Raw genomic sequence first — 10,623 nt, forward strand, 5'->3', positions numbered from 1 at the left:
TACACAGGGCGGCTAAGACAGATTCTTTTAGTTCTGCTTTTACTTTCTTGCCTCACTTATAGACAATATTGTTTTTGATTCATATAGCCAGTTGATTTTTTTTTAACTTAATTTGCAGTGATTGAGTATATTTTGGTCTTCCCACCTGTCCCTTGGTAGTCTATTTCTAATTTGTCTGTAATAAGGGAAGGAGTAATATGGGTTCTTGTCTCTTATTCATATAAATGAGGTCCCTGCTTTATTCAGTATGTCCCTTCCTAAAAGGGAATAGGACTTTCAGTCATGATTAGGAAGGTGTGAAAGAACAGCCCGTCCCCCCAACTGCACCTTAAAGTTTGAGAGAAGTATTTGGTAATTGGCATTACCAAATTGGTTACCAAATTGGTAACTACATGCTGTATAGTTACAGATTTGGGGAATAGAAGATGAGGTTTAGAGAGGAGTATAGAAAAGGTCAACCCATTATGTAGATAGCAGGCTGTTAGATGGCAGGTGAAAGGGCCAGACCAAGGCCATTTTGTTGTTTACTGCATACCTTGCACATACTGTTTACTGCATAAGTTCTGTTCTTAACTCCTAGCCCGCAGGGCCACTCCCTGGTGACTCCCCCACCCCAGGTTGCACAGCCACTGAGCCATTAATTGAGTCACCTTAGGCAAACAGCTGCCATAATAAACAATAAGTTTCTATTACCTTGAAATACAGGTATTTCCCTCCAGTCACCTAATCAGGCTGCACCAACTCTAGCCCCCGGTTAAGAGACCCCCCACCCCTCACCTATACCAATCCAAATTCTCCTTTACTAGTGAAATCATCAACCACCAATGCAAATCCTCCTTTACTAATGAAATCACCAACCACCAATCAAGAGTGTACTCATAACAGACCCTACCCTTCTTGCTTTCTGTACCCCATAAAAACTTGCTCTACCCCGAGTTCAGGGCTCTTCCTCGGCTTGCAAGCCGGATCTTTATCCATATCTGGGTCTGAATAAATCTCACCTCTTGCTTTTTACATCGGAGTGTGTCTCGGACTGTCTATTGGGGAGTCTCGGGGGAATTTCGGGCATAACACAGGGTTCTCACAGCCTAGGGAACATTCAGATAATGAGCCACCAACTGTTTCTCCTCCCTTCCCAAAACAGCCATATTCCTTTCTTCATGCTCCCTCTGCCAGAAATCATGTAGCCCTTTCTTTGTTAACTATGCAGGGATCCTTGAGATCTCTCCCTTCTTTCTCCTTCTTATATGCTGACAAAGTAGAAACAACTAAGTCACATAGTTTTTCCTTTGTTTTGTTAACCACGCAGAGATCCTCATGACCTCTCTCTTTTTCATGTTAATGAAGTTGAGTGGAAATCATTAACAGGATGATTTGTCTCTATTGGAATCATTTACAGTTTCTAATCACATTGTAAGACCAAAAATATGTCTTTTGTTTATGTTATTTCCCTGTAGAGAACCCTGTACAGATACTATAAAATGAAGCTGTTTTTTTGCTTTGGTGCTGGCTGCAGCCATCATCTCAGTCAGTCCTTCTGATCCCATCCTTTGTTTCTGTGTCTTTTCTTATTGTATATTTTCCTCATCCCCCACCAATTCCACTTTGGTTTACTCCCCTTTGCCGCACTGGTTCACAACACCAATGTCCAGAAGAAATTCTATTTCCTGGACCTCCACTATGAAGCAGAACTGGGGTTATTAAGGGCTGATGACATAAGCTGGAGCCATGAGAAACTGCCCTGGGCACCCACAATCCAGTTTGGGGATTGACAGGCTCACTGCCCTGGAGGTCTTTGCCTCTGGGGACAGACTGCCCTCCATTGGTCACCCTTGCATTCTGGACAGGAGCCTGATGGCTTGCCTTGCAGGCATTGTTACCTGGGACAATTTCTCCTAAAGCGGCCAGTCTGACATGTTGGAAGTACTTGTTCTTAGGACCTCTGGCTTCCCTCTGCTCCTGAATGGTGCCTGCCTGTAGTGCCATTGTAGCAGGAAACCGACACAGACAGTGTTATGCCCAAAAATACACTCCCAAATAGCCCCAGCAAACAGTCTGAGACACACTCTGATGTAAGAGGCAAGAGGCGAAGTTTATTCAAACCTGGGTCTGGTCTCTCCTGGCGTGCAAGCCAAGGAAGAGCCCCGAACCCAGGGTAGAGCAAGTTTTCATGAGGTACAGAAAGCAAGAAGGGTAGGGTCTGGTACGAATACACTTTTAATTGGTGGTTGGTGATTTCATTAGTAAAGGAGGATTTGCATTGGTGGTTGATGATTTCACTAGTAAAGGTAAATTTGGATTGGTACAGGTGAGGGGTGAGGGGGTCCCTTAACCGGGGGCTAGAGTTGGTGCAGCCTGATTACCTGTATTTCAAGATAATAGAAACTTATTGTTTATTATAGCAGCTGTTTGCCTAAGGTGACTCAGTTTATGGCTTAGTGGCTGTGCAACCTGGGGTGGGGGAGAGGCAGCAGGGAGTGGCCCTGCAGGTTTCACTGGCAGAGGTTGGGGTGGAAGGGCTAGGAATGGAACTTATGCAGTAAACAGCCAGGAATGGGGCTTGTGCTGTAAACAGCCAAGAATGGAGCTTGTGCTGTAAACAACAAAATGGAGCTAGGTTAGCTCTCACAACAGAAGACTCCAGGCACCAGTTGATTAGAGGAAGCGAATTTATTCGGCTGGGGGTACTCGGAACACTAAGTGTGTTTCCCAAAACCGAGCCCCCCAACTCAATCCCTTGCCCCTCTTTTATCCACTTTTCAGGGTGGGAGTGCATGTGAGGGTCATAAGACAGAGAGTGAGGGTCATAAAATAAAGAGTGAGACATGACATCATCCTCAAGGTCCTGGGCTCAAGGGGAAGGTCAGATTCACCCCGCATCCTTGAGACCAGTCGGACCGGTCGGGTCACCTGCCCTCTAAGGCAATGGAAGCCCAAAGAAGTTACTAGATTACAATCTAGGCCCGCGTATGTCAGGGGAGAAACACACAGACAATAGAAAGGCCTGTGGCTTGGCTGAGGTCTACACAGGGTGGCTAGGACAGACTCTTTTAGTTCTGCTTTTTACTTTTCTTGCCTAACCATTACTAGTGCTGTCATCCTTTTTTAAAATGCCTTCTTTCTTTCTTCTCCTCCTGATTCCAATTATAAAAGGCTGCTGTGGCCATTTTAAGAAAGTTCTGCAGGTTATGATTGGAGCCTACAGCCAATTTCTGAAGTTTTTTTCCTAATATCTGGGGCCCCCTGAATGATATAATTATCTTTTAAAATAGTTTGGGCCTTTAAGGAATCAGGTGTCAAATTAATGTGTTTTCTCACCGCCTTCCTAAGCCACTCAAGAAAGACTGAGGGACTCCCATTTTGCTCCTGGTAAATAGACAACTTAGAATAATTTATAGGCTTTTTCCTAGATCAATGAAAACCTTCCAGGATACATGTTAGAAAATGTTTATGTGAGAGGCACCTGTGGCTCAGTGAGTAGGGCGCTGGTACCATATACCAGAGGTGGCAGGTTCAAACCCAGCCCTGGCCAAAAACTGCAAAAAAAAAAAAAAAAAAATATTTATGCCATCAGTTACCTTGTTTCTCAGTGTCCCATTCAGGATCCTCAAAGGTAACTGCTTGCCTTCCCATGGGGTATATGTCCCTTTCTTCAGAGGACATACTGCTATCAGTATTAGACATGAACCACAAATCGCCCCACTTTCTAGCCTCATCTAAGACTTCATTCTTTTCATTTAAACTTAAAGTTCGATCTAATAGTACCATTACTTCCTTCCAAGAGGGGTCAAAACTTTATCCTAACCCTTGCAGAACATCTATGTACTTACCTGGATCATCACAAATGTTCCTAAATCAACTTTGATTTGTTTTAAATCAACCAGAAAAAATGGAGTAAATACTTGCATATTTCCCCTTTCATTACCTGCAATCTCAACCAAGGAACACATACAAAGATTCAGGTGGTTGAGCTGAGTGCACTCACGTGCACAGACTGTAATGGTGTCTGGCTTGAGTCTGCTGGGTGCTCAGGGTTCCCATATCGCTCCCCACCCTCACTCATTCATGCCCCCCACCACTGTAGTCCTCCATGGGTTCTCTCTCATTAGTCCAAGTTCACTCCTCAACCTCCCTGCTCTCCACTTTGAGCTTAGGACTGGTGGACAAGAGTACTAGGCAAGAAGAGGATGGACTTGGAGTCATTGCTTAAGTCTTTCATTTCAGAAATTAAAGGTCCTTGATACAACTTCTACACAGGTCATGCATGTTACAAGGCATTTGTAAGTGATGGCAGCTATCGGGAAGGTGATTATTGGTGATAGTTGTTGGTCTTCAGCAAGGCCCAATTCTGCAGAGATTTATGCACTCACAGTGTTTGAGAACTACCTGGCAGATATTGAGGTGGATGGCAGGCAGGTAGAATTGGATTTGTGGAACACAGCTGGGCAGGAAGATCATGACTGCCTGAGGCCCCTCTCCTACCCAGACACCAATGTTTTACTGATGTGTTTCTCCATCAACAGCCCTAATAGTTTAGAAAACATCCCAGAAAAATGGACCCCAGAAGTTGAGCATTTCTGCCCCAATGTGCCCATCATCCCGGTTGGGAAGAAGAAGGATCTTTGGAATAATGAGCATACAAGGCGGGAGCTAGCCAAGATGGAATAGGAGCCCATAAAACCTGAAGAAGGCAGAGATATGGCAAACAGGATTGGTGCTTTGGGGTACATGGAGTGTTCAGCAAAGACCAAAAATAGAGTGAGGGAGCTTTATGAAATGGCTATGAGAGCTGCTGTGCAAGCCAGATGTGGGAAGAAAAAATCTTGAATTAGATGTTGATAGCTTCTCTCCTGTGAATCCCTGGTTGTTTGGGTGCCTTGCCTTGTGAAACCTTCCTGCAAATACAGCCCTTAAGTGGTTAATTTTGAAGTGCTGTTTATTAATCTTAGTGTATGATTACTGGCCTTTTTTATTTATTTATAATTTACCTAAGATTACAAATTAAAAATCATCTTGCTACCGGTATTTAGAAGCCAACAATGATTATTAATGACATCCAACTTGTCTGGCCCAATAGGGTCTTTCTGACACTGCTCTAACATCCCTCTTCTGCACTCCCATCTGATATACCAGATGCTAATTCAAGGAGTTCTTAATAATTTGCTTCTTTCTAGAAAGAGAAACAGTTGGTAACTTTTGTGAATTAGGCTGCAGCTACTTTATAACTAACATGTTCTGCCTATCATCTGTCAGCTGCAAAGTACTCTGTGAGTCCTATTTCAGAGGTTTACTCCTTAACATGTCTCATTGGCACAGCTCTGGGGTGGGCATCTCATTTTTTGAAAATGTGCTCCATAGCAAAAAAGGCCCAAATCCATGCAGCTATGGCAGAATTACAGTTTTGTAGTTTCATGTTAGTTACCTTATAGTTATTGTGCAATTAGTGCCACTTAGTTTATATGACCAAAAATAAATATATCTACCCCCCAAAAGAAATCAAAGAAGAATTCACTTGTTTTCTGAGAGTCCCAATGGGACCAGAAGAAACTCCTGGAACAGAATCCTTCTTGGGTTTTTCTAAAGGCATGGAGGAAGGTACAGGAGAAGCAGATGGCAGGTTTAAATTAGATGTTGATAGCTTCTCTCCTGTGAATCCCTGGCTGTTTAGGGAAGTTACTACAGCAAGGAGAGCTAGATCTAATAAGTTTTACACAGTTGGGGTTGTCTGTGAGAAAAAAAGAACACTTGTACATAGGGCACTTCAGATCACTTCCTGTCTTGTTTACAGAAAAGATCTAACTGAAAAATGGTACTATAATTTAGTGTACTCTCTGGTGGCCATTGTTCACCATTGGAGAGTTGATACTGAGGCCAGACCTGGGTGCAGAAAAAAACCATACATTCTTTTCACAGCATCTGGGGATCAAATATGTCCCAATGCTTCAAAATACAGCCCACTAGGGTGATCTCTTAGAGAGAGAACATGTTACACATTTGTGGGAAAGAACAAACATCCAGCATCTTACTCAATCCCACCCTCTATGTTCCTGGTTGTCAAAGCATCCTGTGACCAACCAACCCAGGAAGCCATCTGGCCAAATAAAAGGAAGTCTTCTGATCCCTGTGGAAGAATTCCTGAGGAGCATGGTCTCCCCAGCCCAAATGCTTGTCTGGACTTAGCCTTGATTACCATTGTAGTACTTTGTACCTGCAGGTTCTCCTGTGCTTATTTCAGTCAGCAGTGCAGACCAAAAAATCAGGTATCCAGGAGCCTGGTCTCACCTGATGAAAGTTCTTCCCCTTTCTGCACCTGCCACTGGGAATGTATCTATCAAAGTAGTGATAAACTCTGCCCTGGAGAAAATGACCAGGCAGTGTTCACACATGTAACCTTTAAGTTACAGTTTTTATAAGTATTTTTAAAATTCCCAATTATAAAGGAAAATAGGCTTTTTATCATGAGCTGGTCTACATGCTACATTTTCCACCCTTCTTTCTCTTTGAAAAGTTAGCAAGGCATCAATAATTGAACTTTATAAAAAATCAGTGTTGACAGACATTTTAAATTTTTTTGCATTAAAATTAGTTACAACTAACTGAAGTCTTAGAAAAACCGGGAATGACTTTGACCTTTCCTTTTTTTTTTTGGTCGGGGCTGGGTTTGAACCAGCCACCTCCAGCATATGGGACCAGTGCCACACTCCTTTGAGCCACAGGCGCCACCCTTGACCTTTCTATTTACACTAATAATAGACAAGAAAAGTTCAAATATCCAGGGTCATTTTCTTTGCCTTTCTTCATTTTTAAAGGCAAAGAAAATGAAACCTTCATTTTTAAAGGTTTTTTTTTTTTTTTTTTTTTTTTTAAAGAAGAGACAGAACTGTAGTCTAGGGTTTGGGGCCATTCTTTTCTCAGGGAGTTGCCCTGGCTACCCCACCCAGGCTCCTGGTCACCTGGAGAAAGGGAGTCATTTTACCCTTTGTAACATAGTTCAGCTTCTTTTGTAAACACATGGAAATTGCAATTGAATTTAATTTTGGAAGAAAAGGCAATGAAAAGGACCTTTTTTTATTTTTATTTTTTTAGAGACAGATTCTCACTTTATCACCCTCAGTAGAGTGCTGTAGCATCACAGCTCATAGCAACCTCCAACTCCTGGGCTTAGGTGATTCTCTTGTCTCAGCTTCCCAAGTTACTGGGACTACAGGTGCCTGCCACAACATACAGCTATTTTTTTGTTGCAATTTGGCCGAGGCCAGGTTCGAACCCACCACCCTCGGTATATGAGGCCGGCACCCTACCCACTGAGCCACAGGCACCACCCAAAAAGGACCTTTTTAAAACATACATCTGAAAAATACCAGAAAGATCCAGCCAATACAAACTTAACTACATAAAGTGATCTCTTACTGACATTCAAATAAAGCACACAAACTACAAGTGAGGCAAGAAAGTAAAAGCAGAACTAAAAGAATCTGTCTTAGCCACCCTGTGTAGGCCTCAGCAAAGCTGCAGGCATTTCTGTTGTCTATATGTTTCTTCTTGACATACATGGGGCCTAGATTGTAACCTAGTAACTTCCTTGGGTTTCTGTTGCCTTTGAGGGCAGGTGGTCCATCTGGTCTGAAGGACGAGGGCAAATCTGACCTTCCCCCTTGAGCCCGGGACTTTGAGGATGATGTCAGGTCTCTCTCTGTTTTATGACCCTCATGTGCACTCCCACCCTGAAAAGTGGATAAAAGATAGGCAAGAGATTGAGTCGGGGGGCTGGGTTTTGGGAAACACACTGGTGTTCCAAGTACCCCCGGCCAGATAAACCCGCTTGCTTTCTCTAATCAACTGGTGCCTGGAGTCTTCTGTCTGTGTCGGTTTCCTGCTACATTTCTTGGTTCCCTGATCGAGAACTGAGGTTTGGTGGAAAAACTGTGTGGCCAGATTCTTTGGGTCAGGTTCTGCCCGCCCTGCAGATCACCCCCCTGTGGGGAACTCCCACTGATCTGGCGAGAGGGTCCTCAGAGCACTCCTGGGACAAATTCTCCCAGAGGAACATCTCATTGAGACCAAGCTGGCGAGGTCCCTGCAGTGGGTCACTGCGGAGGCTGAGCACCACAGAGGAACTGGTAACAGGTGGCGCCAGGATATCCAGAGTAAGGTAGGATCCTTCTGAAGCCCACTACAATTTTAGTGAAAGAGGAGCCTGATCACCTCCTTGGGCATTTGATTGCCGGCCAGTACACAGGGAGACATCTAAGGCAAGGTAGGATCCATTTGGGGCCCACTACAGTTTTAGTGGAAGAGGGCGTCTGATCAATCCTTTGGGTGTTAGATCACCAGCAGGTCTGTTGAGAGGTGTGTGAGAGTGTGCGGATGTGGTGTGACTGAGAGAACTCTGAGAGTAGTGTTGGATCTCCCATCACAGATCCTAGGGGAGTGTTGGTTTGCCTCCTATGACTAAGTGGCAGCTCGAGTGGGAAATCAAGGCTGCTCAGATTAAGAAATGCATAGGGGGCTCGGCACCTATAGCTCAACCGGCTAAGGCACCAGCCACGTACACCTAAGGTGGCGAGTTCTAATCCCCAGCCCGGACCCACCAAACAACAATGACTGCTGCAACCAAAAAAATAGCCGGGCGTTGTGGCGGGCGCCTGTGGTCCCAGCTACTTGGGAGGCGGAGGCAGGAGACTCGCTTGAGCCCAGGAGTTGGAGGTTGCTGTGAGCTGTAATGCCACAGCACTCTACCCAGGGGGACAACTTGAGGCTCTGTCTCACAAAAAAAAAAAAAAAAAGAAAGAAATGCATAGGGATTGTGTGCATGTGAGTGCTTGGAGAATGATTGAGATGGGTAACAATAGGTGGGGTTCCCCCCTCATTCACTGGGTGAAACAAATGTATGAATGTGCCCTTCTTCCCTGTTCCAACTTTGCCCCCTGGCTATTCTGAGGGAAACTGGAGGTTCCAGGTTTTTTGTTCTCTGTCTTTGGTGACTGTCACACTGTCACGTGGCCATATCGTCTTGGGGGGAAATATAAAGACATTAGAAAGGGTTTTGTAGTTTTGCTACTGGAATTTCTTCAGTAAGTTTTTGGTCTTAGGAATTTGAGAATTGAGCCTGCGGGCCACAGATCAGTGATAAAATGGCATTTTGTTGAACTGAGGGGCATGCAGATGGAGTGGAGAGTGCCAGAGCTATGGGCAGAGGAGCCATGTCTTGGAAAGAGTTCTGGTCTGGGCAGTCTCGTAAGCTCTGGATGGGCCTTGGAAATCTGGAGGAGAGAGTGTAAATCTCGTGGAGAACTGGGCTGTATCCATATCAGCAACAGATCTCCTGGGTGGATAGCCTCCGGAAGTGGGGGAGGAGGCCCAGATTGGAGGTTTCCTGTATGAGTCCTTTGTCTAGGGGCAAATAATTGGCCCTGAGAGATATTTTGACCAGGACTCGGTAAACGGAAAAATACCTTTATAAACTGAATGGGTGTTCTATCAAATGGATGAATGCAGTTCCTCACCTTGGGTAAGGTTACTAGGTCTTTGCAGCAGTTTTTGTCTGGGGAGAGGATTAGGGTGTGTACTCCTTAGTCTGGGTGGAGCCAGCCAAATGGTTTCAGGCTGCTTTGTTTATGACCTGGCTGGGGCTCAAAGTTTGTACCTGGAGATGGGAGTCTGGTATCTGAGCTCCCCTGAGCCTGAAAAAATGGGAGTTCCCTGTCCAGCTCTGAGTGGGAAAAAATTCTGTATCAATATTATATCTCATAAAATGCTTCTCATTTGTAAAATGTAATCATTTGGTTGTTTAAATTGTTGGGGAAACAGTCTTTGTCAAAGGATAAGATTCTGGCTTTTTTAAAACCTTCTAATTTGTCAGTTTGGTCGAGTGAATGGGTGACTTCATAGTGAACTGAGATTCTGTTTTGTGGGAGGTGAGTTTTTGAGAGTAAGAGAAATTAGAAAAGAGAATGGCATTGTGTAAAGAAAGAATCTTGTGTGATAAATTTTGTCCTGAAACAGAATGGTTGTGTAAGAAAGTGAAAGGCAGGGCAGAAGTTAAAGAAGGTTTAGAATGTTTGTAGATGGTCTGTGCAGTTTAAATGAAGCACATAAAATAGAATTTGTGAAAGAATTTACATGTGATGAAGTTGACCATGTATTTCCTTTAAAATCTTTCAGCATGTAATTTTATTTGGACCAATGTTTTAGGACTTTTGATATTTTACAAGCCTTCCAAAATCAAAAGTAGAGATTTGGGGCTTGGCGCCCATGGTGCAATGGTTGCACCACCAGCCACATGTACCAAGGTTTTAACTCGGTCCAGAAAACGAAAAGCACAACTCTAATTTTGGTCTTTTTGAAATATTAAGACCACTGAAAGGCATAGAAAAAAAATTGAACTCATTCAATTTATTAAAAATGTATAGGAAACATTGTCAAATATGAAATGGTGATTAATTTTGTGTGGATTATGGTTATATATATATATATATGTTCCAATATTGGAAAGCATTGGTCTGTCCTAATGTATAAGACATTGGTCTGTCCTAACATATATTATCAAGTAATAATTTTGATTCATCTAAAAAGGAAAGTGTTTTTTAATGTAACTGGCTGAGTCCAAAGTTTATCCTAAAA

At 43.5% G+C, this 10,623-nt stretch overlaps 1 pseudogene; it reads left to right on the forward strand.

Moving 5' to 3' along the window:
* Window positions 1-4,334: 4,334 nt before the first annotated feature.
* LOC100942366 lies at window positions 4,335-4,827 on the forward strand (annotated as a pseudogene).
* The last annotated feature ends 5,796 nt before the right edge of the window (window positions 4,828-10,623 follow it).

The sequence above is a fragment of the Otolemur garnettii genome, unplaced genomic scaffold (genome assembly GCF_000181295.1).
Source record: "Otolemur garnettii isolate 467f Iridium unplaced genomic scaffold, OtoGar3 scaffold00282, whole genome shotgun sequence".
Lineage (NCBI taxonomy): Eukaryota > Metazoa > Chordata > Mammalia > Primates > Galagidae > Otolemur > Otolemur garnettii.